Genomic DNA, 24,221 nt, shown 5'->3' on the forward strand with positions numbered 1-24,221 from the left:
GCAATACCTTTACTTTCACACTTTTACTTCAAAAACTATTTGAATGAAAACTTTTTAAAAGCATAATTTTTAAAGTAAATATAAATGTTGACATTTAGATAGAACAAGACAATACATTTGCGCATTACATGACATCCATGTCTACCAGCATATGCCACATGTGTCAATGAATATGCTTAAATGCCATATTGCATTTATATATGCAGTCATGTAGCACCAACATGCCGTTAATTACATTTAAATGTCACATGACATTCATATATATTGCCATGTAGCACATATATGGCAATAGCTATATCCGAATGCCTTCTGGCGTTCATATATGTTATCGTGTAACATAAAACATGTCAATGATTACATTCAAATGTCGTATGACATCCATATGCCGCCACATAGTATATACATGCCATACTGACAACATGACACACATTATTTGTGTTAAATTTATTGTTATGCCTATGCTTTGCACATTAGATTCATATATGCTACCATATGGCAAAATATATAAATAACACACATATAATTGATGTACACATTTTTAGAAAGTATAAAACATGAAAGAGAGCCAAAAAATACAATGTATCAAAAATTGATTTTTTTTTATAAATGAGTAAGAGTTTCAAAAATTGATTTCATGCTTTTCATATTTTTTGTACTTTTATTTCATTTTTTAAATAAAAATGTGTCAAACAAATACAAATTTATGTTTCACACTTTCATACTTTCAGAAGTACCATGATACTTTTGATAAGGCCTAAGAAAACATTTTTGTTAAAGAAAATGAGCAAATTAACAAGGATAGAGAATTCTCCTCACAGAGAACATTCTAAAGGAGTCCATGAAAACGGATCAGACAATTTGATGACTTTGGCAAGGAGAGAAAGATGCTGAATAAAGAACTGCTCACTAAAAAGGTAGAGACAGCATGAGGCAGAAGTAGCAACGCCCATTTAGAAGAGAGTGGTGCCTATTGAGTTATTCGTCTAGAAGAGTGGTACTTCGATCAATGGACAATCGAATCTCATCATCCATGGACAATTTAGGGATTTTAAACCTTCCAAAGCATGGCATCATCAATTTTTATCAGTAGAGGTTAAAGCAGTTGCTTTTTAAAAAAAAAAAATCAACTGGTTAAGATGCAGTGTAGTGATAACAGAAGTGGTTTTTTATGAGGTTAAAGCAGTTGCTTTTTAAAAAAAAAAAATCAACTGGTTAAGATGCAGTGTAGTGATAACAGAAGTGGTTTTTTATGATGATTTGGGTTCGAACCCCTTTACCAACATATAATTTTCAAATAATAAGTTTAAGTGGGGCAATTTCTTTTCATCAAACCTTAACCCTTAAATATAGGAGTTGAGAGACAATGTAGGATTTATTGTAAGAACCAATGAGGCGTTGAGTGAAAAGACGGTTAAATAAACCGATACAAGGGGCCAAGACATGCCAATTTGAGGCAATGTCTCTGATATGTTTTGTTACTTTAAATCTTGGGTAAAACCATGGAAGTTGATAAAAATGGGCAGGATAATAATTAAAGCAGGATAAGGCATATAAGAGAACAAGCACAATTTTACTCCCCATCCCCAACCACCACCACTACCCCCCCCCCCCCCCCCAAAAAAAAAAAGGAAAAAGAAACGGTATTTTATATCCACATTCAGATGATCTTTCCTTCATCTATACCCTCTATATGATATGATTGACTAATGAATCAAAGAACCTAAGAACTTATGGGAGGCAGGTGAGAGAGAGACTCATGTTGGCATCATGGGCCCAACTTAAGGTGGAGGCATCTGGGATGAAAAGCAGTGAAACAAAGAAACTCATGTAACTTTTTTTGCCAACAATCAACTACATGGATGAATATCTCTTACTCGCATGTAGGTCACAAACTGTCCAGGTAATTCTGCTAGAAGTGATTGGACAATTGAGATTTCTCCACCTGCAAGTGAAAGTGAAATCCACCGATGTAAACCAATATCAAATAGCTTGTTATCAGCAAATTCAAGATAAAACAGTGATTAGTTGAAAAGCTAGTGTAATGTTGAGAAATTGTCTATAAAGATACACCTTGTACTTGCCGAAATGGAACAAACTGCACTATATCGCGCGATGCAACTCGTCCAATGATACTCTCAAGTCTCTCTCCTTTATCTGCGTCCAAGGCCTACCAAACGAAAGCAGTCAGGTGAACATGAGGTGCAAAAACAACTGTATCAAGTCAGATTTAGCGCATGCAACTTTTAGGCCTCAGGTTGAATTTCCAGCAAAAAACAGATGGAAATAAACGCTTCTCTTTGAAGATAGAGTTTGAGGAAAATGCAGCACCTCCATGACTTTGAAGTCAGACCCACCAACTCCCACAATGAGAATGGATAATGGCAGATCAGAAGCCTTAACAAGAGCATCTTTTGTTTATTGGAGATTCGTTACTACCACATCCTGAAATGGTAATTCAAATTATAGAGGTATGGAAATGGGACCTCACAGTATGGCCAACCATCAATTCCTGGACCATTTGCCTCACAGGAGAAATTTATGGCAACAAAGATCCAATGTCATACCCATTTGGTAGAATCTACTACATTTTCTGGGCTATTGGAGAACACATTGCAATAGTAGTCCAGAGAAAATATGACGGTATTAAAGAGGATTGGCATAAGATAAAAAAGACCAAGGTGAGAAAAATAAGATGCGAACCTCACCCACTATAAGCTTGCCACTTAAGTGGTTAAAATGACAGTAAGGATCTTTGCTACATGCATGTTGTTGTTCAATAGAAACCCCAAGTTCTCATTCTTACTGTCATTATCAACAAAACATAGTATTTTTGTTGGCTGCTGGCAAGAGAATGGCTGGCTATTGTTGCAGCAGTGTTAATAACAGGCCCAAAAAGAGCTGGCCGTCATAATGGAGGGCACTTGTATAAGCCATCATAATCCCTGGGATTCCTTCAACCTGAGAGGCATATAATATGATCAGCTTAGTAGAGTAGAATGTTAACCAAGATATAAAATATCAGAAGCCACACGTTTAAAACCATTAGACTCATCAAAGGCTACTGACAATTACAGATTTTGACAACCTTTCACCTCACAATTGTAACTGCTTCCATTCAAGTTAAAACAATGAGAAACGGGGCCATCTATTGGTCGAGCTCCAGGCTGGAAATCGCTTATCTGAATCATAAAATTGCAATACCTCTCCAACCTCCAAGATTGCGTGACTTCTTTCAATAGCTCGACAGGAGGAGAGATCAACAACCCAGGGTCGTTGACACCATCATCTGCAACAGGCATGCTAGGCTCAATTCCAAATGTCTCTCACTATCTCCCTATCAAGCTGAATAGCAACAACTACCTGCTATGACGAGCACAGCTTCTTCCTATTCTTCGTACTCACAAACTCATAGGTATCGTAGAAGGGAAGACTCCTGCTCCTCCTGAAGAAATTGATGATCCTAAAGATCCATCAAGGAAGATTATCAACCCAGCATTCGATAGTTGGTATCAACTGGATCAACTAGTACTTAGTTGGATCGTTTCTTCACTTACTGAGGGTATCCTAGCTCAGGTCGTAGGTATGTCCTCTTCCTCTGAAGTTTGGAATGCGTTGGAAGAGTCCTTTGCTTCCCACTCACGTTCCAGAGTCTTGCAATTAAAGAGACAACTCCAGGGCATCAAGAAAGGTACTCTTTCTATTTTTGAATACATACAGAAGGCCAAAGATATTGCTGACAACCTTTCTACTGTTTCTAAACCTGACTCTCAACAAGATCTTGTTATGTGTATTTTGAGTGGACTTTGATCTGAATATGAGTCCATTATTACTACTATTCCTAATAGACCTAATTTTGATAGACTGAGAATTGCTAATGTTGTTGGCCAATTACTCAATCATGAGTCTTGGCTCAAAGAAAATCATTTTACTAAGACTGATGATGGAGCTTCTGCCAATTTTGCTTCAAACAATAAAAGCAACTCATAACACTCCCAACAGTCGTGCAATAGTTCACAGCACAGCAGAGGTAGAGGCGGCCGTGGGAACCAGAATGATGGTTCCAAAAGAGATTGTGGATGTAGCAATATTATCTATCAGTTGTGCAACATCCCTGGCCATGGTGTTTAGAAGTGTAGACGCAGGTTTGATATCTCCTATCTTGGTCCAAATCGACAACTTGCTCAAAATCCCACACCAAATCCAGCTACTGCTTTTCACACTGGTTATTCATCATAGTTTGATCCAGCCTAGTATCTAGACTCTGGAGCCACACACCACATCATATCCGATCTGGACAATCTACAAATTCGATCAAACTATGGTGAGTCTAACCAAGTGAAAGTTGGTAATGGCGTAGGTTTAGAAATTAAAAATATTGGTTCTTCTATTATTTCTTATGACAAAAATAAATTTTATCTTAAGGATATTTATCATGTTCCCTCTATTACAAAGAATCTACTTTCTGTCAGCAAATTTACCAAAGATAACAATGTTGTCTTTGAGTTTCATCCTTCGTATTTTCTCCCGAAGGATCACATGGGGAGAGTTCTACTCCGCGGGCCCAGTAAAGGTGGACTCTATCAATTTCCCGCCTCAGCATCCATTCCTTCGTCTTCCGGCAGGACTGCATTTATTGGTGAGAAAGCATCAGTTCGAGTTTGGCATCATCAATTTGGGCATGCTTCAGTTAAATCAGTTTGACAAGTGTTGTCTCAGTTCAGTCTTCCTTATCATGGTTTGTTTTATATTTCAGTTTGTCATGCTTGTCAATTAGGAAAAAGTCATTGTCTTCCCCTCCCTAGTTCGTCGTTGTCTTACAATAGTCCTTTAGAACTTATTTATTCAAATGTATGGGGACCAGCCCCAGTTGAGTCAAATAATGGTTTTAAATATTATGTGTTATTTGTTGATTTTTTTCTAAATTTTCTTGGATTTTTCCTATGCGCCATAAATCTGATGTGTTTGAGATTTTTCTCAAATTTAAACGGCATGTTGAGTTATTATTTGATAGAAAAATTAAATGTATTCAATCTGACTAGGGAGGGGAATACCGGAGACTTTCACAGTACCTTGACTCTCAAGGCATTGGACACCGTCTCGCCTATCTGCACACTCATGAGCAAAACGGCATAGTTGAAAGGAAGCATCGCCATGTGATAGAGTCCACCCTCACCTTACTGGTCGTCGCCTCTCTCCCCCAGAATTTTTGGTCTAATGCAGCTGAAACTTCGGTTTTTCTAATTAATCGCATTCCTTCACACTCTTCAAGGCAAGTCACCATATGAAATTTTATTTCATTGCACACCAGATTATTCTCCGCTTCGCACCTTTGGCTATGCATGTTATCTGTTTCTTCGTCCGTACAACAAACATAAAATGGATTTTTGTTCTTCCCTCTGCATATTTTTGGGGTATAGCTCCTCTCACAAGGGGTATTGCTACTATGATGTTCAGACATGATGAATTTATATCTACCGCCATGTCATCTTTGATGAAGATCGGTTCCCTACCTTGCCACCGCCATCTTCAGCTCCAGCACCCAACTCTACGGGTGTTCACTTACTGCCAGTAAGTATGTCTCAACTATTAGCATCTGTTCCTGCAGCTTCGTCATCACCCTAGACATCTTCAGGGACAAATGTACCCAGTTCCAATTCCAGTGATAATGACGTTGCAAGCGCTGGTCCTCCTTCTGCTTCAGATGAACTTCCACACACCCGACCTTGGACTCGGTTGGTTCAGGATTTAATGAACACCACACAACCTGTCCCTGCTCTAGTTTAGTGCACTCATTCTATGGTCACCGGGTCCATGCACACTCAAGCCTCTCTGGCTACTCGGTATCCTTTGCCCCTCTGTTATACTGCTTATGTTGCTGCTACTGAATCTGAACCTAGCACTTATTCCCAAGCCTCTAAACATCCTCATTGGTGTGAGGCTATGTCCAAGGAGTTTCAGGCTCTTGTTCAAAACAAGACTTGGGATCTTGTTCCGTATCATTCCTCGATGAATGTGGTAGGGTTCTAAATGGGTTTACAAGGTCAAATGGAAACCCGATGGATCTGTGGATCGCTATAAAGCCCGGCTTGTTGCGCAGGGTTTTACGCAAATACTGGGTGTGTATTTTTCTGACATTTTAGTCCTGTTGTTAAACCCATTACCATTCGTACTATCCTCTCTCTTGTCGTTTCTCATCAATGGGTTATTCGGTAACTGGACTTTGATAATGCTTTTCTCAATGGTATGGCAACTGAAAATATTTACATGCGGCAGCCTAAGGGTTTTGAGGATGCAGATCGGCCCAATCATGTGTGCAAGTTATCTAAAGCCCTCTACGGGCTTCGATAGGCTCCTAGAGCTTGGTTTTCATGCCTTAGCTCTAAGCTTGTTGAACTGGGATTCCGTTCCTCTAGTTGTGATCCCTCTCTTTTTATTTACTCTCATGGTGTTCACCATATCTACTTGTTGTTATATGTGGACGATGTTATACTTACTGGCACTTCCTCAGCTATTATCAATTCTGTTATTGCCAAACTGAGTCGTATGTTTCAGCTCAAGGATCTTGATGATCTCCACTATTTTTTAGGTATTGAGGCTCACAGGGATCACACCGGACTTTATCTCTGCCAACGCCGATACATTATTGATCTTCTTCATCGTGCTGGGCTAGCTGGTAATAAACCTCTCTCTACTCCTATGGCGGCAAGTGCTAAACTCTCTAGACTTCATGGGTCTCCTCTCTCTGACCCATCTCAATATAGGAGTATTGTGGGCGGATTGCAGTATCTTACTCTCACTAGGCTTGACATCAGTTTTGCAGTCAACAAGGCCTGTCAGTTTTTACATCATCCCACTGATGAACATTGGATAGCAGTAAAGCGTATTCTTTGGTACCTCAAATATACCCTAGATCATGCTTTGTTCTTCTCCTATCAGTCCTCTACCAGACTCTTGGCTTTTTCTAATGCTAATTGAGTAGGATGCCCTGATGACCGCCGGTCTATTGGCAGGTATTGTGTTTATCTTGATTCTCCTCTAGTGAGTTGGAGTGCTAAGAAGCAGCAGACTGTTGCTAGATCTAGTACAGAAGCAGAATTTCAATTTGCCAATACTGCCACTGAATTAATTTGGTTGCAGTCTCTCTTACAGGATCTTGGAGTTCGACTTCCATCTGCTCCATCACTTTATTGTGATAATGTCAGAGCTTGTTACTTTGCAGCTCATCCGATTTTCCATGCTCGGACTCGTCATATCGAAGTTGATTTTCACTTCCTACAGGATCATATTCTCAAGAAAACTCTTCAACTCCATCATGTTCAGTCCCTGCATCAGCTCGCTGACATTTTCATAAAACCATTGGCTTCCCCTCGTTTTTCCTCTATTATGGACAAGTTGCATGTGCTTCCAATGCCCATTCTCTTGAGGGGGCGTATTGAGGATAACCCTACTGCTATGTCATCAGGAGCTGCCATGTCATCAGATAGATCTCCATCTACAGATAGATCTCCTTCTACAAATGTAACTCTATCCAGATTGAGATAGAACTCAACTAACTAGATAGACCCTATCAGATAGAGTTTAAATCTATGATAAACTCTATCTGATAGAGTTCAATGTTATCTGACTCTCTCCAACTATTGTTGTACCCAAACTGTACTTCTTCATCTATAAATACACAGGGTTCGAATGGTTCATCAATTCCATCGAACCATTTTTCATTTATTTGGTTTTTCTATTTCTGTTTTATTTCTTTAACTCAAGGAATCTGGGAGACAGGGATTTCCATTTGAAGCTGGTAAACAAGAAATTATGGTTAGATTTAGTAACTGACCATGCCTCTGCCATCACAAAAACTAGTGCATATCAGAAGATATCTTCAATGGTAAATGATAGTAAATAATGGTTCTACAACATAAACCTTGAAGAGATTTAGGAAGCTCAGCAGGATAGTAGGTACAAAACAACCACAGTAAAGAGAATTTTTTAGAAGATATCTTTCACTGGTAAATAACAGTAAATAATGGTTCTACAACATAGACTATGAAGAAATTCAGGAAGTACAGCAGGACAGCAAGTACAAACCAACCACCAGTAAAGAAATTTTTGAGGTCAATAGATGAAGCCATCAAATGAGAGTGGGCCTTGGTGCAATGGTTGGGTTGCTCCATTGTGAGCTGGGTGATCAGGGTTCAAATATTGGAAACAGCCTCTCTGTATGTGCAGGGGTAAGGCTGCATATATCTGTCCCTCCCCAGATCCCACATTGGTAGGAGCCGCGCGCATTGCGATGCCCTTTTTAGATGAAGCCATCAGATAATCTTCGAAATCCAATTTGTGGACTCTTCTGTAGAGCATCACCATTCCCATGACCATTCTAATTCACATAAAACATATAATGTTGATTATTGCTGCACCATTTTGACCCAAGGATCTCCTTGATGGGATCCATGGTTCAAATACACCATGACTGATGCAACAAAAAGAGCAGATAATGGGAGGATAATACTCTGATCCTCACAAGTAATTGGCTATGATTTTTTTTTTTTGGATAATTAATGGGCTATGGAAGATTTCTTTATTTTTACCCATTCTTTTTGGGATTAGCTGTTAAACATAATTCCTCATAAGAGTTGTTTAAAGTGACTTAGCATAAACTTACCTGTGAAATCAATGACCACCATGAAGTTCAGTTCACACCCGTCAGCAACATAATCCAAAAAGGTATATTGGACACTCTCTGAGAACTTATCAACAAATAACCGACTCTTTAATACCTGAGAAAGAAGTTAACATCCAATTAAAGAAAACAATCAAGCACCGACTGGATGGGAACAACCACCTTATAAGAATGACCATGACCTTGTTGTGGTAATTATTTCCTACGGTAGAGTGTAGAAATAAATTTTCTCCCTGCTGACTAGTCTGCAGTTCTTCTAAGTCTGCCAGTGATTTTTGAACTTTTCTGGTTGGTTCATGACATGGAAAAAAAAAAATCAAAACTCCAGTAAACACAGAAAAAAAAACAATAAATAAAAATGGTATCTACGTACCCAATCAGATCATGTTTGCCATTGTTATTGAAGTTAAAGCACTCTATAGTTAATGGATTATCCTGCACGTAATGAAAGATATCAACAAAAAGAGAGAGAGAAATAGCAATAGAAAAAGGAAACCCAGTGACTTCTGGGCAAAGACACTATATAATATATTATACAGATATTATTATACTTAAATGTGGTGGATAGATGGTTACTTCTTTGATTTTTTTAAATGGTGGTTTTAAGAAACCGGGACCATGAACGGTTTTCTGGTTAAACCAGTGGATCATTTGGTTTTAAGCGGTTTTCCCTATAATCCAGTTTCTAGGGTGCAACTAAACCGGACATAGGTCCAGGTCACAGTTCAACCGGCCGGTCTGGGCTGGTTTCCTAAACACTACAATACACCAATTGGAAGTTTTCTTTCAGGTAATATGGATAAAAGTGTTTGTTAACTATTTGAGAGGTATCCATAATCAAGATGATCCAAATGATCCTATTTGTCAGAAACCACACAATTAGCAATTCAAACTTGGAATCTTGGATAATCCACATGTTATAAGTGTACAAAGTATGCCTTGCACAGTAAGAGGTGGGCCTTCACGGAAAGACACCAGATTTCCTCTGTACATAAACCTAGGTTCTGATAAAGACTTGCTTCCAATTTTCTGAAGATTCAAGAATACTGGCTTCCATGTTCGGTTGAGATCATTCTTTTTCACTTCAGCATTGCAAACTGGAATAGATAGTCCATTCTCCACAGATTTTGATATTACCAAAAAGGGGTCCTGAAAAGATACATGAAAGCACATATCATTGTAAATCAATACTCCTATGTCACTCAGGGTACATGTACTCAAAAAGGTAAAGAAATAGAAATAGAATGCTATTCCATACACATGTAGAGAACAGATCCTTGTTTTCTAGATCTGAACACCGTAAGAGAATTTCTGTCATGTGCTTTGAGCCAACATATTCTTCAGCCCGAATGGTAAGCTCACCCAAGTTTCTGGGACAACCAGATCTAATAGATTCTTCTCTATATACAAGGTTTATGGTCAATGACCGACTTGATTTAGTGATTATCTGCAAGAGACAAAAAGGTACAAACATGCAGTAAGTAGACAGAATAAACATTCAACAGAATGTGTTGCGTTTTGTAATAGAGATAAGATGAATAAACTTATGTTCAAATATGTCCTGGAAGCAACTTTGCTTAGTAAAAAAAGAAATCCAGAAAGTGGATTTTCATTTCACCACTAGCACAAAAATTGGAACAAGCCAAAGCAGTAAAAGATGATAAGTGCAAATTCGTCAGCAAAAGTTTGAGCCATCCAATAAAAGAGTATGGTATTCCAAGGACTATTTGCAGTGTTTCTACTATATACCATGTGTTTAAAAGCAGATCCATTGATTCAAGCCCACACATCCTGGACAAGATGTGAACTAAAATCACAGTTATGGAAACCAAAAGCCTTACTGATTTGTAATGCAATGATCATGTTTTTTGGATAAGAATGCCTATCAGTTAATTTTAAAGATCATTTTATCACAATAACCTTTAGGGATTTAAAATATAAAAGGAATATTAATTGGAGAAAGAAACTGTTGTCAATGCTTTGAAGTTTGAAGGCAAGAAGATGGTGTCTCTAATGCCAAATTTGGAAGAAAAGGTTCTGACTGATACAACCCCCTGCAGGTTTTGGATCTGATTGATATAGTACCAATAGATGCAACTGGAGAAGAATTAAATGCAACACCAGATTTATGGAGAGATGCCATAGAAGTAAGAGGCTTTAAAATAAAATATGTTTGAACTTTGAATATTGATCTTAGGAAGAGTGTCATAACCCCAATAAGGCATAGAAAGCCTGGTGGAGCTGCTTGGTTGTGGGTGAGTAGGCTCCTTATTAGATATTTGGGTAGCATATAAAGTGCCATTTGGGACTCGGTGGTGAGTTGCCTTCTTGAAAGGAAAAATTTTTGTCAAAAAGGGGGCAAAGTCACCTTAAAAGCACACTACCCGACCACCCATCTTACTTTCTATCCTTATTTCCTATCCTGGAAGAGGTAGGAAGAAGTTAGAAAAATATTGAAAGGGACTATCCTTGAGGTGGCTGGAGAGATGACAATAAAATTCATATAAATAGAGCTAGAGAAAGCTTGTAGCTCAATAGAAAAGAAGGGCTTGGGAATATGAAAACTAAAACAATGTTTTGACTTTTCTTATCTCCATTTCCTACTGTACTTCCTATTTTCATATGGTATGTGCTCTTACAATTTCTATAATAGTGCGGCAAGCCACCGCTTTGATTTCCCAGCCTTGTAGATTTCTTCTAAAGTTGGTCTCAACTCTCAAGACTGCTTTTCCCCCTACTAAAGCATACATTTGAGCAACTACTGCCTCCCAATCCTTGGCTACAGCATACAAACCTGGGTACAACGCCCTTGAGTCTTGTTGTGACACCATACATTAAACCATAGTTTACCCTTTTCATGAACTCCATACGATTTTTCTCAAATATTTTCCATTATGAGAAACCATAAGATATGGTTGTATCACCTGGATCCCATCCATGGTTTTGTGAGCCAAACTTTTCTTCAATGATCTGCATCTACAAATACCTTGTTTGAAGTCATTCACAAACCAATTACTGCCAATCAGTCACAACGCTTTCCCAGCTAAGGAGATTTGGGAATTGGAAATCCAAAAACTCAACCAGTTTGCTATTCATCCTTTGGATGCAGTCCTGGAGAAATGCCTCACAAGAGACCATCTTGAAGAGGTATAGAACTATCACCTTCTGAATGTGTTTTATGCAAAAAAAGAAGTTGAAAATGTGGACCATCTGTTTATTCAATGATTTTTCAGTTCAAAGGTGTCAGAATACTTCCTAGAGAGTATAAACACCCAGAACACTATAGGACATCTTTAAAGGTTAGCATGTGAATGGTCTAAACTTTGATAATAAGGAAGTGGAAATTGATGAGGTTATAAGAAGAGTGGTGGCCACAGTCTACTCACAGCTGTCAGTGAGAATGAGCCCAATAACATGCATTTGATGGAAGAAGGGGATCTAAAGTTGTGGTGTGATGGTTTAGACATAATTGTAAGGGACCATGGATACACAGATATAACAGAGAGAAAGAAAAGAATATTTGAGATGGGGAAAGTTTATGTGGACACATGGTTACAAGGCCAACAATGTTGTATGGAGCAGAGTGCTGGGCAGTGAAGAAACAATATGTCCAAAAAGTGAGTGTAGAAAAAATGTTAAGGCTGAGATGGACAAGTGGGAAAATAGAAAGCATAGGATCAAGAAGGAACATATTGTGTAGGAACCTAGGAGTAGCCCCTATATGTGATAAAATGAGAGAAAGTAGACTAAGATGATTACATCACATGCAAAGAAGACAATCTATAGCACCAATGAGAAGCGATTTGTTGCAAGTTGTGGGTCTAGAAGAGCTGGGTACAAACCAAAAAGGATATGAGTTGAAGACTGAAGTTGTGCAAAATGATTTGAGGGCCCATAATATAAAAACGGATATGTTACTGAACAGCATGGAATGTCAGAACAGGATTTATGTAGCCATCCCCCATATAATTGGGACAAGGCTTAGTTGACTTGAATTTAGTTTTAGACAATAAAAAAAAGTCATCACCCAATGTTGGTCCTAGCTATCTGGGGTCCTGGCAGTGTATGGTATAGAAAACAAGGGGTGCTGTTACATAACAAACCTAGGGACTAACAGAGTGCTTCTCTTCAATGACTCAAACAGTTAACTCACCCATAGTAGGATAACAGAAGGCATTACCTCAGATAGGGAACAAGCAGCCTCCTCAAGAAACTGCTGCTCTTCCAGCTTTAGCATCTGCAGGTGTTTGGAAAACATATAATGAATATATTACTTCAGCCGTGAAAACTTTGAAATTGAACAAAGATAACTGATGCCAAAAGCAGAAAAGCAAGTATCCAATAATATATTCACTCTATGTAAGTTTCCCCAAAACATTCGGGAAAAGTTTGCCTGTTCTGCTAGAAAAACAATGCCAGAATTTTTAACGATAAGGCTCAAACAAAGGAAGCTGACCTTTTCCATGGAAGATATTTTTTGGGAATGACAAATAGCGACTTTGACGTCAACATCAAGGACAAGCACTAGCCTGCACTGGTGTGCACTGGCCTCTCATCTCATCAAGTAAAACTTTGATGGGTATTGTTTAGGCAATCTAGGCAGGTCTTGTATGGGTAGAGCTTTTAGAAATATAATGACCATGTTCTAGGGTCCCGTTGGCTGTGGAAATGCTACAAGAGCAGAGTTCTTGGCTATCTTACAGGGATTGAGATCGACAAAAATACTTGATTATAGAGACCTCTTGGTGGAAGGTGACTCAAAGGTAGTGGTGAGCCAGTTTAAGAACAATAATGATGGCTGGTTGTGCTACAGGCACAAAAAGAGAGAGAGAAGACAGTCAACCACAGAATTGACAGTAATATAATATTCACATGGGTCCATAGATCAGCAAATAGCCCTGTTGATGCACCAGAAAGGGAAGGGATTAATAGAAGATTGAAGAATGTTATTTTGAGAGGTTGTATGCCACTGGATATTTCTTGATTATGAGTTAGGTAGCTGGTGCCATCCTAAACTAAGAGGGATGCTTGGCACACTTGTATTTTAACTCATTCATTTCCATATATCAATAAAAGTTCAAAATTATTGATAAATAAAATTTGTTTTGCCTTTCACAAAGAAACAATAAAAGGGAGGGAGAGAGAGAGAGAGAGAGAGAGAGAGAGGAAAGAAAGGATTTGTTGTTTATAGACCTTGAATGAATAGATCTACATGCATGTTTTTCATTCAAATTCATTGATTTGGTTATCCATAGCCTTGAATCTCACTTTTTGGCAGAGGATCAAATGAGGGAACCATTTTTTTTCATCTATGATTGGATTTCTTCATATATGCTGGAGGTTAACACCATATCCAGTCCACTGTTCCAAGCAGTTTTGCATGGACATCCCATCCCACCCTTGGAGGAGTCTCACAAGTTCACACCGTGTCCAAAAGTCCACTCATGTCAGACTCTTCAAAATACATGTTAGGCTCCGCTAAAGTACAAATCAGACAGATTTTCCAAAATGCCCACCACATCAACTCTCCAAAACATGGTTTTTAAAAACAAATCGGTGACCAAACCGGTCAGGGGTCTGGTTACCGGTTCGAACGGTCTGACCATTCGACTTGAACGGCCGGCCGGTTCTAACAAAAAAATTAAAAAAATGGAAAACGGTCAAAACCATTCGAACTGTTAATCGGCCGGTTCAGCGGTTTGCTGACCAAAATCAACGGTTTTGGGGGAAAACGGAATCGGTTCCCGGTTTTCCGGTCCAACCATCCGGTCTGGTCCGGTTTTGAAAACCATGCTCCAAAATTGTGAATGCTCTCCTTAAGCACTTCTACATAAATGTATATGTATGTGGACATGCTTTTCTTTTCAATCCTCTAGTGTCTCATGTCCCAATGCTACTAAATACCAAAACTATTTTATTAATCCTCTACTAAATACTAACATTATTTGTTTTTTTCTTTGCACAAGTTCTAATAAAGCAACAAAAGCAACTGAAGTTTGATACTCTTTGTCTTATTCATATTTATTAATGAATAAGATAAAGATAAAATTAATAAAAAAAAATAGCCGCAATCATGATGGTATGCAGTATACTGTGACGATTGCCATGATCAATTCCATATTTTGAGGACCCAAACACATCATTTAGTGGTTCAACCATTTAAGCCTTTCAATAGGGGACTCTAATATTTTAATTTCCCCAGTTTGCAAAACTCATAACCCAGAACCCATTATCGGATCTTTTGCAATTGGTGTAAGAAATGAAATTATAAAAAATAAAAGATAATCAGGTGGCAAATAGGCAAAGGTTGTTCCTTATAGATACAATAGGTAAGAAGATCAACTAATGGTAATATATTGCTCTGTTCTCAGGTCCAGTGGGTGTGGGGGATTCCATAAGAGCTGAGTTTCTTGCTGTTTTCCAAGGGGTTCAGATTGAAAAAGAATTGAATTTGGAGAAGGCAATTATTGAAGAGGATTCCAAGTTGGTGGTAGTCATTAATAAAATATCTAGCAACTATGACCTTAATGAAGAAGTTTAAAAGATTGAAACTGGAGACAGTCATATGGGTTTCTAAGGACTTCATGAAGAAGTTCAAATGCCTGACTATCACTATGACCTTAAAGATACAATGGGTATTTCTCTGTAAAGGGATATCTTCTCAGGAAGCAAATGGACCTTTAAGGATTAACCTGCTAATCATATGGAGAAAAGAACTTGTCTACTAGTAAGATATTCATTAGATCAGTTTCCCCAATTCATCAAAAAAAAGAAATCAGTTCCTCCAATGTGTTACAAATGAATACAACAAAATAGATGTACAACAATCTTAAAGTAGCACACTGAGATTTCTTTTGTTATTTGGAAATTCATGCATGCTAATAATGATTAATGTTTCACCACAGAAACTGTGATAAAATGTAGCAACCAATGAAACAAACATGATAATAAGCATTTAGACTTACAATAAGGTCTACACAACCTCGAAATGATAAGTAAGAGTATGTTTTGTAATCCATACATGATTTAATGAATTTAACACTACTTCAGTGCGACCAAGCTCATCAATTGTTCCATCTTTTCCTTTTGCATAAATAACTGACATGGGGTCACTCTACAAGCAAAATGAAACTTCTCAGATAACAGGCAAACCATACTGAAACAATTACAGAACTTCCAGAACTATGGAGCAAAACCACACAACTTTAAACAAATGACTTTATAAGTTATTTGGTTCATAGTATTTTAAAGGCTAGAATGTAAAGCTTAAGTTGGCTACAACAGTTGAAGTAAGTTGTTCTCAGCGTTGTGCAACGGATCATAAACAAACTGAGTTATTAGAAAATGTTCATATCTCTAATATTTGTCCTGGCATACTTTGCATGAAACTAGGGCAAGTTGTCACCTAAACTAAATTGTCTTCCATGCAGCCTAATCACAACAATCATGATGAAAAACAAAAACTGACAAAATCCTGACTGATTCAAGAGTGCTTCAGAAATTTGTTGGAAAAACATTTAAAAAAAACTACAGCCTGAGGTGATTAGAGATCACAACAATCTTGATACAATATCCAATTAGGTATTCACATGCACCTGAGGTAGTATATTAGTTTCAATATACCCCCCCTTGTACTATTATTTTTCAACCTTCTAATACTGTATATGCTGTTTCAATCTTCCCTTAGAGTATGATGTACAGCATATAACAGTATTAAAAGGGGACACATATTGAATGAGACTATAGCCCCTTCTGCTTTTGCCATATTACCACCACGCCTATTCTTTACTTAAAGATGGGAACAAGAGTCAAGAGTACCAACACGTACCCAATTGTCCCTCGATGGATAAGCATAGTAAAAATTTGATAGCATGAGCAATGAAGGGAAGATGTTTAGATGTAAACTACTCACCAAAATAATTATATTAGGAACAATAAGGCAAAATATTCAAATTGCGGAATGACTTAGATCCAATGCAAGTGATGGTAATTTATACTCTACAAATAGTTAATGACAAACCATAGACAAAATATCCCGATCTCGCAAGTTTGATGCAGATAGTGATAACTGTCCCACATGTTTTCCAGGGTCAGGTCAATATTAAACCCAAAAAAAAAAAAGGATGTGCTAAATACAATAAAATTAACTACAAATGTCTATAGTATCCATAACAAGACAACCCCTTGGTGAGGACTTTAATCAACCATGGGACCCTGGCAAAGCAAAAAACATCTCAAAGTATTTCCTATGGATATAAGCATCCAAGTCTGGCAGTGCTATTGAAAGCCCAAGCAGGAAAAAACCCACCAACAAACTCATTAGCCCAGAAATGGCAAGCTACAGGATATGGGATTATAGAAGTCCAAACTTAAAGCATATAAACAACTATAACCATAAAATTGTAAATCCATGCATACAAGACCCATTCGTAATAATTTTTCTAACCATTACTGATAGGAATAAAAAGCCCAAAGAACTCAAAATTTCAAGTAAATAAATGTATAAGCCCTGTAAAATAGAAACATACTATGTATATATGTGTATCTCGTCTAAGATCTACAAAAACTCAAATTCTGCAAGGAAAATAATAAGACCATTCATCACCCACTAATCTCTTATCACTATGTATTATGTAGCAAGTATTTGGCAGTTTTTTTACTATTACTATTATTATTTTTTTTTTCAACTGATATGGAGAGTTTGAATCCACATTGTTAGAGAATAAAACCTAATAAAAAACTCACTTAAAAGCTTAAGCTTTTAGGCTGAATGGTTCTCTGAGATGGTATCAGAGCGACTTTGACCAAGTGGTCTAGTGTTTGAAACTCGTCACCTCCATTATAATTAATTAAGTTTCAGCACAAGGTATGGGTGGGCTGTGCTGTTTTCTCTTCAACCCTAATGGGCTTCCGTGTGAGGGGGCATGTTAGAGAATAAAACCTAATCAAGAACCTCACTTAAAAGCTTAAGCTTTTTAGGTTGAATGGTTCTCTGAGACATGTGTTCAGTCATAAAACCTGGACAATGTCTAGTGTGCCTTATGTAAAAAGAAATGGAATTGGTATGGTGATTATGGTCATTGGGAGATGTCCCCAATACATGTAAGGTTCGGATGTTCTGTGGGTTTTGGGGGCGCAGATGTGAATTCCTTCACTCTTCCCTCTTCAAAGGAAAGGAGTGATTTAAATCTGTCATGTTATCTACAGTGAAGTTGTCAATGGGAGATGTTCCCAATACACGGTTGGTGGGGCTTTTGTGGGGTGCCCTCTGTGGGGCACAGATGTGAATTCTTATTAATACTAGGCCAAACATCACGCACCAATACGATGTTAGTCCTGTACCATGAATTCATGATGGGGTGGCTTCACCCAGCCCATTCTTTATCGGGCTTAAACATAGTTTTAGGCTCATGAGCTCGGTGCAAATGCATGAAAATGAAAAGTTGGTTTAATTTTGTGACAATAATTTTTGCATTTTTAGTAAATGACTTTTAGTTGTGATGGGTGCAAACACAACTCCCAATATTGAAATATGCCACTCCACTAGGGTTGTGGGTTAAAGGGATAGGCAATGGGCTACCCCGATTGTGTAGTCCCATAAGGCTCCATTTGGGAAGAGTGCAAATACAACTATGTAGAGTGCATTCTGCTCCATGTAAATGCAAAGTTGATTTATTTTTGCACTATAAATTTACCTTCTTGCCAAACGATTTTTAGTTGTAATAGGCACAAGCATGAATCCCAATACTAGAATATACCTTTTTAATATTTATTAACTTTGAATGCAAAAGTTGCAAACTTTGCTCTGATTTTTGGTGCAAACACGCCTTGAGATTTGTAAAAAACATTACTTTTAGTACATAACAAGGTTTTTAACCCATCATTGACCTAAATGGTGGAACTGTTTAAACAATCACCTGGTTAGCTTTTCGAGTATAGTTTTAGCAAAATTCTCCCTTTCACAACAAATTATTTACCAAGTCAACAAATTGTCAACCCATACGGTCAAACCAGATGACTCGTTAGTGGGGCAACGGTAAGGGTGCTCACGGTTCGGTTAACCAAACCGTTGGCTAATTTTTGAAACTGAACCGGGGTTATTGGTTTTTGGAAAACTAGTAACTAAAACTGAACCGAAGCTGATTGGTTAACCGGTTAACCGGTTCAGTTTGTCGATTTTTTGGTTTTTTATTATTTACAATATTTATTATAGAAAAATATATAAATATATAACAAAATACTATAAATATATAATAAATGATATATTATATTATATGCACTTATATATTTATATATAATGCTTATTTATTAATTTATAATATATAAAAAATATAAGATATAATATATGTAATATATAATTATACATAAAATATATATAAATATATGTATATCGGTCAGTTCGATTAACCGTCGGTTTTCTATTTTGGTTAACAAAAACCTAACTGGTACCTTTGATTTTTTAAAATATTGAACCAAAACTGAACCGATTGGTTTGATTAATCGAATTTTCGGTTCAGTTTCAATTGGTTCGATTTTTTTTCGGCTTTTTTGCTCACCCCTAGGCAATAGTTTGAATTTTGAAAGACTCTTTCATTCCATATTTTAGGTTTAAAACATTTGAAAATAACCCTTGTGTCCCATATTTAGTTGAACTCCCTTTTCCTTTTGTTTCTTCATTTCTTTGTCATTTCCAAGGTTTTGAACCTATTGTTGACTTAGATGGTTGAACTATTTAAACTATTGCCATGTCGATTTTAGCAAAACCTGCCCTTTCACCAAAAACCATTGACGGAGTCAATGGCTAAGTCAACAAACCATCGACTTAGACAGTCAAACCATCGAACCAAACGACCTGGTTAGCGGGTGATGGTTTGAATTTCATATTACTTTTTTCATTATTTTATGTTTAAAATTTTGAAAATGACCCTCATGTCCCAGATTTAGCCCAAAACCCCTTCCTTTTATTTATTCCTCCCTCCATTCTTTTACATAGGGTTATCGAGAAATAACAAAGATGAGGGGGAAATAAGAATATGAAAACACCAATACATCATTGCTTGACTTCGAAACAGGCATTTTTTTCATCTTTCACTCATTTTAGTATAATTTCCTTTTGTTTTCAATTTTCCCACGATTTTTTAAGCTGCAACCTGCAATTGACAGCCCGAATATGGACTTTGAGCTTCAAGTTGGCATTTGGCAACACTTTTGAATATGTTTTGTTGTAGCATTCCAGCTCTTAAAAAAGTTGCTATGAGGATTCATAGCCAAACTTGTAGTTATTTTGGATGTGAGTGTAATTGGAGTGTTTTTGAACGTATACATATAAATAAATGAAATACATTATAGCAGAAAAAGGACTCAATGACTTTATATATGTCCATTATAACATATGCTTGAAGTGTAGGTATGAATTTAGTCGCTCATCTTCTTATTCATTCTATTTCATTAGTTATAAATTGTTGATTTGTTCACAACTAGATTGTGGCCTATTGGCCTATGATTATTTGATCATAACTTGTATGAAGAAGATTAAAGACTATGATCCCATTGAGGTTGAACACGTTGACATCATAGAGGATGGAGAGTGGATGATGTTGTAGAGCTTCCACTACTTGATAAAGATGAGTTAGAAATATGTTTAAGGGGGATGATGACACAAACTCAAATCATGTATTTGTCAAAGAGATTAAAGAAAAAAATACTTAGGGAAGAAGGTAAACGAGTAATTGCATAAGTTGAAGGGATTCTAACAAATGGAATATAATTGCAACTATGTTATAAAGTTTAGAGGAGGTGATTGCAATTACCAAATTTAAAGGGAGGTTTCAGCGACAACTAGAAACTTCAGAGGAGGTTTCAATGGTTTACCCTAAAGTTTTCAAATAAAACTTTGATATTAAGGAAGATAACCTAATTAATGTAATTGCAAATTAATAAATATAACGTTTACTAAGTTGACTTATCATATTAATGGGCAAATTACATAAACCTCCTCTCTATTCCCTTTACTTGCACCTATTTAAGTAATTGAAGTAAGTTACTCATATGTTTATTTTACTTAATAATAATTTACTAATATGTGACTTTAGGATTTTTCTGAATTATTGTTGTTTTAACATCATTGTTGACTTCTTCTTTTTTTTTTTCTCTCCCCCACCCTCAAAAGGATGGTTTATCCTTTACGTTTGCTTTAATTCGTTCTATCATAATATTTGGTAGCAGAATTTCATGTGCATTTCTAAAATACAAAGGTTGTGTTTGGTTGCAATGCAATTTTATTTGCACTAGTACAAGTGAATAGGAGTGCAAATGTAAAAAATGCAAAATCTTGTTTAATTTTGTTTTTAATTTTATTTTATTATACTTCATTTATACTGTAATCAAACAAAACAAGCTAAAATTTTAAACAAAAATAGGTCAGAATTTACACTCAAATCATTTGCACTGCCATGGTTTTGCATCAATACAAATATATTTGCATTGCAACCAAACACAACCAAAGGCACATTCACACCATTAAAATAGTTGGTTTGAGTTTTAATTGGCTTGGAGCATTTAAAACCGTTCCTAACCCGATTATGATTGGGACATGAAAGAAAACCATAACAAGATCCTATATAACTGGTTGGTTCATTCTAATTTGTGACAGGTATACCGGATCTGCTAACATTTTTATTTTTATTTTTATTTTTACTTTATAGGATCATTTAATAGAACATCTCCTATAGTTTCATCGATTTACTTAACCCTACCCTATAATTTATATTTTACTAAAATACCCCTTATAGTTTGCTACATATTTACTTGATCGACCTTTAATTAAGAACTATTTGTTTTGCCATATGAAAATAGTAATATGATCACCTAAACTAAATGGAAATGTTTAAGGGCACGGACCCATGCTTTTTAATTCCAAAAGTACCCCTAAACTTAGTAGAAAATGTTCAAGGGTATAGATCAATGGTTGTTTATTTCAAAAGTATCCCTAACACTATTGTGTAGAAAACAAAATTGACCAAATAGAGAAAAATATAGTGGTTGTATGTGTTTTAATAGGGGCAAAAATATCATTATTGTTTTTAGTTTCTTTTGATTAAATTTAACTGAATGGAAATTAATATTAAAGCTGTCATTTTCTACTTATCATCTAATGAAAGGTCGATTAAGTAAATTGATTGCAAATTTTAGGGATATTTTAGTAAAATATAAATTAGAGGGTAAATTTTAATAAATTATGAAATTATAGGGGTATTTTAATAAATGACCATATTTTTATTTATTTATTTATTTATGTTTGATAAGTAGACCCATTGACTCTGTTATCACTTACCGCTCCATGGGGAGCCAATCCGAACTCAGTTACAAATGCTGTAAGCGGTAAAACCCTAACAAATTGCATACGAGTCATAAACGTGATCCTGACGCTCCCATTAAAACAGCAAACCTGAACGGTTGATCGGCGAAACGCTCTCATGAACTCTCTCTCAGAAAAGAAAAGCTCGGATTTGACTGGAGAACAAGAAGAAGAGTGAAAGAAGAATTGATGATCTTCTATTGATCTTAGGGCAGGTAATTATTTAGATTGTTTTATCGAGGAAACGTTAAAGAAGAGAATTGTGTGGTTATTTTGAACTTGATGTGATTACTTTCAGCTGTAACTTGATGAAATTGTTTGTTATTGGCTATTTTGGTGAAAATTTCGAGTTGCAAATCGACGTCTTACTTAGCTTTACGAGGTTCGAAAAATGTAATCTCTCTCTCGTTTGTGCATAGTTCTATTTAGAGCTTTGGTTTTCCGCAGACAATGTGATCTAATGCGGATATAGAGAGACAAAGAGAGGGAGAGAGAGAATTGTCTACACTTGGAGAATCTTGATGCGTTAGTGTGGTAGGGGCCATTACTGGGTGTTATGGTAAAATCTTGAGCTGGCAAGCGTGAAAACGCAGGTTCGAGTCTGAGACTGGTCACTTTGTGCAAGAAAATGCCAAAGGTTAGGACCGTAACCTGCCCGTCCCAAAACCCAGATAGTTGGGACCAACATATGGTAATGTCCCATTTTTTGATACGTAAGTGTGGTATTCCCTGAGAAATTTTATATAAATTGCAATTAATCTAGTTTGCATGGATTTACACAGTTCACATGCATTTCTACTGGGCATCACATCCACCGACCTGGTGCTTGTTCTAATTTCTTGCTGACACATGGAGAAAACGAAGTTTTCCAGTGATTTCTTACATCGAAAGAAATATAATCTCCTATTTGTTTAAATGAATTGATATTATGTTGTAGATGAGTTGAAAAAAAACATTCTGGAATCTTTGATTGGATAAGAAATTATTGAATTAATTTCCCTTTTTTATGATTTTGTCAGAAGTTGGTGCCAAAGACAATGCAACTGTATTCAATTAACATGTTTCAAATATTACCTTGTTATGTCAACTGATGGAAGAATTCTAGGGATACTCATCAATAATTTCCATAAATACATAAATTGAATTTCTCATTGCCAAAACCCAATTGACATGTTACTTATGCAGCCTCATCGGTGCGAGGTTGTCCAGAACAAGAGTGTTTAGATCTCCTTATTTAGCAATACTAATTTTTGCTGGCAATTCTGAGCAGATCCTGTTGCATTGGTTCCATCTTTATGTAGCACTGTAAACAGAGCAAATTCAACTTGAATCTGGCACAATTCAAATTTGAGTTTGACAAAGCAAATGGTGATTTGAATTCAATTCAACATTTGATGGATGTTAAAAAAGACCGACTGAATTTGAAATTGTATAAATAATCAATTATCTGAAATAAGGAGTGTAAACCTAAAGATCAAGGAGGCTTGGGTGTAAGAAGGGTGAAAAACATAAATATTTCTCTTTTGGGAAAGTGGTTTTGGAGAGTTTGGTGAGAATCAAGGAGGGTGGTGGCAGCTAAATATGGATATAGAAACATGGGATGTGACCCAGGGGTGCCAAACCAATCCCATGGATGCTCTGTTTGGAAGGGCATTGGGAAAGCCTATGATATTTTCTTCAAAGGGACTGGACTGAGATTCAAGGTTGGATATGGACTTCGTATGAAAATTTGGATGTACGGTGTGAAAATAGATCATTAAAGGAGATCTTTCCAGCCCTTTTTGAGATGGCTGTGGATAAAGAAGCTTGTTTGGTGGATTGTATGCAGAGATTGTGAGGTAGATTCAATGGTGGAGATGATGCATAGATTGATAACACTCAAGTGGACATCAGTAGAAAATGATAAAATTTGGAAATTTCTCTGTTAAATCCTTCTACAGTTCTATCTCAAGATCTGATGACCAAATAATTTGTTTGGTGCAACTGTGAAAGAATGTTTAGCCTTTTTTTGTATGGACTGCCTATTTGAACAGAATCTTAACTAGGAACTATCTCTTAAGGGTATGATGCTGGATTCTACTAATTGTGTTCTATGTGAGGAGCAAACAGAACCGGTAAATCATTTGTTGATACACTGCAACTTTTCTTTGAGGTATGGTAAAAAATTTGGAACCTGTTTGAGATGAA

At 36.7% G+C, this 24,221-nt stretch overlaps 1 protein-coding gene and 1 pseudogene across 11 annotated transcripts in view; one reads left to right on the top strand and one right to left on the bottom strand.

Moving 5' to 3' along the window:
- Positions 1–1,648: 1,648 nt before the first annotated feature.
- On the bottom strand, positions 1,649–22,088 carry LOC148862321 (protein BONZAI 1-like; annotated as a pseudogene). Its single transcript, XR_016110805.1, has 16 exons — positions 22,011–22,088; positions 15,699–15,791; positions 12,858–12,914; positions 9,936–10,124; positions 9,694–9,826; positions 9,051–9,114; positions 8,860–8,962; positions 8,660–8,774; positions 7,757–7,792; positions 7,270–7,287; positions 6,134–6,142; positions 3,093–3,239; positions 2,804–2,958; positions 2,329–2,442; positions 2,071–2,167; positions 1,649–1,942 (listed from the first exon to the last, which is right to left on the bottom strand). The product of XR_016110805.1 is annotated as a protein BONZAI 1-like (transcript).
- LOC148862322 (ubiquitin thioesterase otubain-like protein) overlaps positions 21,984–24,221 on the top strand; it is a 31,847-nt gene continuing 29,609 nt past the window's right edge. For 5 of the 10 annotated variants that reach the window (XR_016109985.1, XR_016109986.1, XM_088978470.1 and 2 more), the window contains exon 1: positions 21,990–22,249. The gene's annotated coding sequence lies outside the window, so the exon portion shown is untranslated. Of the gene's footprint in view, positions 22,250–24,221 lie in introns of all 10 variants that reach the window. The other 5 variants (XR_016109987.1, XM_088978468.1, XM_088978466.1 and 2 more) reach the window with 4 other exon arrangements.

Source organism: Nelumbo lutea, chromosome 3, assembly GCF_056320005.1.
Source record: "Nelumbo lutea isolate HS-2025 chromosome 3, American lotus-T2T, whole genome shotgun sequence".
Classification (NCBI taxonomy): domain Eukaryota; kingdom Viridiplantae; phylum Streptophyta; class Magnoliopsida; order Proteales; family Nelumbonaceae; genus Nelumbo; species Nelumbo lutea.